At 40.1% G+C, this 7504-nt stretch overlaps 1 pseudogene; it reads left to right on the top strand.

Moving 5' to 3' along the window:
- Positions 1-4243: 4243 nt before the first annotated feature.
- On the top strand, positions 4244-6665 carry LOC101058486 (protein PAT1 homolog 1-like; annotated as a pseudogene).
- The last annotated feature ends 839 nt before the right edge of the window (positions 6666-7504 follow it).

Raw genomic sequence — 7504 nt, 5'->3', positions numbered from 1 at the left:
ATGAGAAGCACCTGTAGTAATTATTATTATTTATGCTCAAATTGACATAATGTGGCCAGTAGGAATCCATTTACATTTTTTTTTTACTACTTATTTTTTTCTTTTGATGTTTTAAAGGAATATTTAAAAGTTTTCAGGCTGTAAGAGGATGTTTAAGACTGACCCTGTTTGTTGGTTCATGTCCCCCATGCCTCTTGTCCTGAGTCATGGAATCAACTCATGATTTAATACCCTCTTATCTCAGGGAGTCCTGGTTCCTTTTAGAGGAAAAAAGAATTAGAGACCAAAAAATCTGGCTGCTGTGAGTGCACATGGCAGTTACAGGTATGGAAAAAAAGATGCTGCTTTTGTTAGAATTCTTTTAATAGTTTCAGAGTTGAAAATGTCATCCTAAGGTCAGAAGTTCCCTCTGAATTTTCTCAACTTACATTTCTATGATCTGCTCTTGTTTGCATTTGGTATTTTATTGAATTATGTTTTATGTATGGTGATAGCTGAGAAGTTTATCTCCTTTTAAGGCCTGGCTGAAATGATACATTAATCTGCCTCCCATTTTTGGAGATATTGCTCTGATTTAAATTTGTCATGGTGTTTCTGAGCAGCGTTGTAAAGAAACTTGTTTTAGAATATTCAGTCATGGATGTTATCTTGAATGTTCATAGACTCCCCAGAAAAGAAGAAAAAGTAGACACAAGATTTCTGTCATCCTTTTACAGGGTATTGTGATCATCCAGCTTGGGGTATGAGGGATAACAGACCTGTGTGTCTTAATTTCCAGAATACCATTCCATTTCAATGAGTCTTCTGCACAAGTTGTGGTCTCAGGGATTCACTGTCTTCATTTGTAATTGATCAAAATGAAACCATCTCCAGGATTCCTCAGTGGGTCAGGATCTGTTATTTATTAGGCCCCCATATCCATTCTACCCTGCTTTCATGATTATAGAACCAGTAATTTTTATTAATAGTTGGCTATGACTATCTAGAATAAGGACTGCAGTTATTTCTCCAAGGTGTTGTCATGTGACATAACTTATGGCAAGTAGGATGTAAGTGAATATTTTGGCAATTCTGGAAACCTCTTAAAACAAACTAGCTTAATATATTAATATTTGAGAAATCTGGGTGAAGGGTAACCAGAATTATTTACTATTCTTCCAAGTTCTGTATAAGTCTGAGTGCTCATTCCATTCTGATGCCAGAATGGTAAAATTCATGATTGGTTTAGAGCAAGGCCACAGTATCAGGCTTACATCCATATTATATGACAGAGAAATTAACTTTTATTATATTTTATCCACTTTAATTTGGGGCAGTTTTACTATTTTACTCACAACCAAATTTAATCTTAAACGCTACAACTAGATTGTCACATGTTAAAAGTAATAACCATCAATATATCTTTTATGTTCTGTAATTCCAAAGCACGGATCTGTAGAGAACAGAGTGTCTATCCCATGCATGTTGTCATGTACTTATCCCACACCCTATTGAAATCACAGTACCCATGAGGGAGACATTTTTTTCTTCAAGAATATGTATTTCTGCCACATCTATGATTCTCCAGAATGAGATGACAGAAAATGCTAAACTATTGTTAAATGACTATATGTAGTTCCACTTCTGGATGGTAGATGGGGGGGCTCTGCAAACTCATTTTCTAATAAAACTGGCAAAAAAAATGTATAAAAACCTTGCCGTTTGAGGTCTGAAAGTGTCCAAAGAGTATATAGGAAGTGAAATATCAAGAAATTCTACTAAAACTTGGTAAGAACCAAGAACTTGGTAAGAGAATTTGTGGCATTTAAGACACAACTCCCTTTTACTCTTCACAGCTCAATTTGATAGAAGCTTCACTGTGGGTGGATGCTGCCAAGATGATGGGGCTGCAGCTGTCAATCAAGGTTTGTCATATATCAATAGGAGGGGCATGCCTCCAGGGTTTCTTATCCCCACCAGCTCTTGGTTAAAGTGGCTAAATTCCTGGTGAATGCAACTAAGAGGTTTGGGGTTCCTTTGCTTCCCCCAGCCCCACCCAGAGTTTGGAAACTCTACCCAGGCAGAGTGAACTCATTTGGACCCAGATTGCCCTTGCCTCCACTTGCTTCTAAGGCAGAGGTTTCATAACATAAAAAACAAGATGGCTACAACCCAGCCCATTACCCAGAATGGTGGTTCAGAGATTTTGTCCAGAGGGAGTGGCAGTCCATAAGAATAGAGCTCTGAAGCTCTCTCCAAAGGAATGGACTTTATCTGAAACAGTGTCAAACAAATAGCTCCCCTAAAGTAAACACAACAACATAAACCATAGGCCAGGTAGTTAATCAGATAATTCCATGGGAAGAGACAGCTAAGGAGCCCTCCAAAGGTCAAAAGAAACCTTAAAAACTGGCCTCAAAAATTAGCCCTGCCTGACTTAAATTATATTAAACTGCTTAATAATTTATGCTCCAAGGAAATGTTGAAAACAATGGAGTGACCAGATAGATGGCAGCGGAGCTTAGTGGGCTGGAAATAATACCAAGGGGGCAGTTATCTTAACAGAGAGATAGGGAAAGATAGTCAAAAAGACTCCTGTTTAAAACCATTGTCACACCAGGGTAACTGCATATGTTTAAGGCTGAGGAACAACACAAAATACTTCACACTGCAAGGGGAAAGGGAAATCGATTTTACTAAAATAGCCAAAACACAAAATACATAACCAAGCAAACAACAACAACAAGAACAAGCTCTGGAGAGGGGACAGGCAAATCACTATAGTATGTTTCCTAATATGTCTACTTATTAGGAAAATAATAAAAAGTAAATTAAGACATGCAAACAAATGGGAAAGTTGGACCTATACACAGGAGAACAGCAAGCAGGCCAGGTGCAGTGGGTCACACCTGTAATCCCAGCACTTTTGGAGACCAAGGTTGGCAGATCACTTGAGCTCAGGAGTTTTGAGACTAGCCTGGACTACATAATGAAATCCCATCTCTACTAAAAATACAAAAATTAGGCAGGCATGGTAGCACATGCCTATAACTAGGCTAAGACATGAGAATCGCTTGAATTCAGGAGGGAGAGGTTGCAGTGAGCCAAGATCACACCACTACACTCCAGCCTGGGCAACAGAGCAAGACTCTGTTAAAAAAACAAAACAAAACAAAACAACAACAACAAAAAACAGGCAACAGGTTGGCCTATGACAGGGAACAGATGTCATATTTAATAGACAAAAACTTCGACGTAGCCATTATATATTCACAGCAGTAAAGGAAAATATAAAGATAACGTCTCATCAAATAAAGAAAATCAATAAGGAGAAATGACAAAATGAACCAAATGTAAGTTCTGGAGTTGAAGACTACAGTAACCAAAATAAAAAATTCATTAGAAGGGCTAAATAAATTTGATCAGCGAGTAAATAGAAAACTTTCAAACAGATCAATGGAAATTATGCAACCTCAATTCCATCTTCCCACTAGAAAAAAGAATAAGAAAATAAAATGAAATAGAATGAGAAAATAGAACAAAGAAAATATGAACAGAGCCTTGAAGAACAAGAAAATATGAACAGAGCACTTTTAAGTGCATGAACATACATGTAATGAGAATACCAGAAGGAAAGGAGAAAGAGAAATGAGCACAAAAATATTCAAAGAAATAATGGCAAAATACATCCACAATTTGTTGAATAAACATTAATCAATACCCACAAGCATCTCAACAAACTGTAATCAGAATGAATGCAAAGATATCCATGAACAGACCTATCATAGTAGAAATGCTAAAAGTGAAAGAAAATGTTGAAAAATATAAGAGAAAAATGATGTGTCACTTACAATGGAACACCAATCGATTGACAGCCGACTTCTTATCCAAAGCAATGGAGGGGATGAAGGTAGTGGGATGATATATTCAAAGTACTCAAACGACAAAAGCTCTGTCAAGCAGTAACACACTGTCTTTCAAAAATGAAGGTGAAATAAAGCCCTTCCCAGACCTACCACATAAGAAATTGTAAAGGTTATTCAAACAAAGCAAGTAAATCCACATGGAAATTCAAAACCACATTTTTAAAAAGAACAAAATTAATATAATTAAAATTACAAAAAGCAGCACAAATGCACATTTCTTTTTACTTCTCTTAATAAATTTAAAAGGCAGTTGTATAATACAGTATGTACATAATTATATTGTTGGGCCTATAACATGGAAATGTAATATATTTGACAATAACAGCATAAAGGAAGTAAATGACAGCAGAGTTGTATTGGAGTAAGGAAATGATACATGATAGTAACTAGAATTCATAGGAACAAAAAAAGAGAAACAGAAATAGGTGGCCAGGGGTCGCAAGCTGGTGGAGGACCTGCCCATGGAGGAGCCCAGGGAGTCAGTGCTTCTTCCCTCCCTCCCCCACTCCCCTCCCCACTCCCTCCCCACCTCCCCAAGAATGTTCCACTATGAGTCTTGGGAGGATTGTCTTCTGGATGAAGATGAAGATGAATTTCAGGGACTGAGAGAAGAAGATGAAGAGATTGATCAATTCAATGATGATATTTTTGGGTCAGGTGCAGCTGATGATGATTGGCAGGAAGCACATGAGCGCCTGGCTGAATTGGAAGAAAAGCTACCAGTGGCAGTTAATGAACAAACAGGCAATGGAGAAAGGGAAGAAATGGACTTGTTGGGTGACCATGAGGAAAGTCTGGCAGAAAGGCTCAGTAAGATGGTGATTGAAAATGAACTAGAAGATCCAGCTATCATGAGGGCAGTGCAGACCAGGCCAGTTTTATAACCCCAACCAGGAAATCTGAATTCCAGTATCTGGGATGGATCCGAAGTTATGAGGCAAATCTGAGGACCACTGCTCACTTAGGAAATGTCTACAGTGTCTGTATTAGAATATGCCTTGCCTCAGAGGCCCCCCAGGGTCCAGAAAATGATTGGGACCTTTCTGAACATGCATTACCAAGGTGGTCAACTTCACCTGTCATTGGCAGTCCTCCTGTTAGAGCTGTCCCCATAGGCACCCCACCTAAGCAGATGGCCGTACCCAGCTTTACCCAACAGAGCCTGTGCAGTCCTATTCCATAGACTTTCCTCCGCCTGAAACCAGCAACTGAAAACGAAAGCCAGTTTGGAAGATTCTGCGTTCAAAGCCTGTCCATGTTCGGCCCCCAATGCCACCGTGTTATCCTGGTCCCTATGATGAGAGGATGCCTCCAAATCAGCTCTACAGTGTCCTGAACTCTTCCTTCCTGGGTCACCCTTTTCCTCCTAGTGTTCCTCCTGTTCTCAGCCCCCTTTAGAGAGCACAGCTTCTTGGAGGAGCACAGCTACAGCCTGGACAGATGTCTCCCAGCCAGTTTGCATGGGTCCCTGGATTTGTTGGTAGTCCACATGCTGCTATGAATCCCAAGTTGCTACAAGGGCAAGTTGGGCAGATGCTTCCCCCAGCACCAGGCTTCCATGCCTTCTTTAGTGCTCCACCCTCTGCTACACCACCTCCACAGCAGTGCCCTCCTGGCCCAGGACCTCACTTGCAAAACTTAAGATCTCAAGTCCCAGTGTTTAGACTGGACGCAACTCCCCTCCATCCACAGCACCATTGACTCTTGCATCAGAGACAGCAACAGAATAGAAATCAGCATCAGAATCTCAGTGGTGCAGGAGATAGAGGAAGTCACTGGAGCAGTCATCAAGATCATCTCCGAAAGGATCCATATGCCAGTCTCATGTTGCTGTGGGAAAAGGATTGGGCCTCTGAAATTCAGATGATGCAACTGCAAAGCAATGATCCCCACCTGGATGATTTTTATTACCAGAATTACTTTGAAAAACTGGAGAAACCATCAGCTGCTGAAGAAATACGAGGTGATGGCCCTAAAAAGGAGCATAACAAGCTTATTACCCCTCAAGTGGCCAAACTGGAGTGCACCTATAAGCCAGTACAATTTGTGGGCTCTTTGGGAAAGCTTACTGTTTCTAGTGTGAATAATCCCTGAAAAATGATTGATGCTGTTGTGACATCTTGGAGTGAGGATGATGAGATAAAAGAAAAACAAATTCGAGACAAGAGGAGAAAAACCCGTCATAATTAAGAAAACCTACAGTTTACTCCTTGATGTGGAGGACTATGAAAGACGTTATCTCCTAAGTCTAAGACAGCGACCTGCTCTAATGGATGAGCGAAAGTACGGATTTTGTAGCATGTATGACAACTTAAGAGGGAAACAGCCTGGACAAGAGAGGCCTAGTGATGACCGCTTTGTACAGATCATGTGTATCCAAAAAGGGAAGACAATGGTTGCCCGTATTCTTCCTTTCCTCTCCACAGAGCAAGCAGCTGACATTTTCATGACAACAGCCAGGGACCTCCCTTTCCTTATCAAGAAAGATGCACAAGATGAGGTGCTGCCATGTTTACTGAGTCCCTTCTCTCTCCTCCTCTATCATCTTCCAACAGTGACTATCACCAGCCTTTTGCAACAGCTAATGAACCTACCTCAAAGTGCAGCTACACCAGCTCCCTCCAATCCTCACTTCACTGCTGTGCTCCAGAACAAATTCTGACTGGATTCCACTGAATCCCTAGATCAATTTGAGAAATGACTTCTAAACATTGGGTCTTCTCATCTGTGATTATGGAAGATGTTTCAACTTATTAAGTCCTTCCCTAGCTTCTCTCAACAAAATTGTGTAATTTTTAGGTAGTAGTCTTGCATGTGTTTTGTTAAATATATTCCTAAGTATTTTATATTCTTTATCAATGAAAAATTTTTTGATTTCATTTTCAATTGTTTGCTGTGATAAAAAAATTCAATATTTTTGGTATATTGTCCTTGAAACTACCACTAAAAATCTTTTCCACAAAGAAAGGTTGACTCAGATGACTTCAATGGCAAATTGCCCCAAGATTTGTCAAAAAACCAAAAAGAATATCTAGGGAAAATAAACAGCTAACATAGAACTTTATGATAAATTATTGACTGCTTTTTCACTAAAGTCAGACTCAAGGTAAGGATGTCTGCTCTGATAATTTTTTTTTTTAAGACAGCGTCTTGCTCTGTTGCCCAGGCTGGAGTGCAGTGGCACGATCTTGGCTCACTGTAACCTCCACCTCCAGGGTTCAAGAGATTCTCCTGCCTCAGCCTCCCGAGTAGCTGGGATCACAGGTGCACCACCACACCCAGCTAATTTTTGTATTTTTAGTAGAGATGGGGTTTCGCCATGTTGGCCAGGTTTGTCTCGAACTCCTGACCTCAGGTGATCCAACTGCCTCAGACTCCCAAAGTGTTGGGATAATAGGCATGAGCCACTGCGCCCAGCCTTGCTTTGAACATTTCCATTCAACACTCTACAGAATGCCCTAGCCTGTGCAGTACGGCAAATAAAGGAAATATAAATTAAAAGGAACTGTCTTGACAGATGTCCTGATTGTGTTTATAGAAAATTCTAAGTAATTTATAAAAAATAAACCCTGCTAGGCCAGGCGCGGTGGCTCACGCCT

Source organism: Pan troglodytes, chromosome 20 (genome assembly GCF_028858775.2).
Source record: "Pan troglodytes isolate AG18354 chromosome 20, NHGRI_mPanTro3-v2.0_pri, whole genome shotgun sequence".
NCBI classification, from domain to species: Eukaryota; Metazoa; Chordata; class Mammalia; order Primates; family Hominidae; genus Pan; species Pan troglodytes.
Note: the sequence above shows the minus strand (reverse complement) of the source record. Positions and strands in the feature narration are given on the sequence as shown.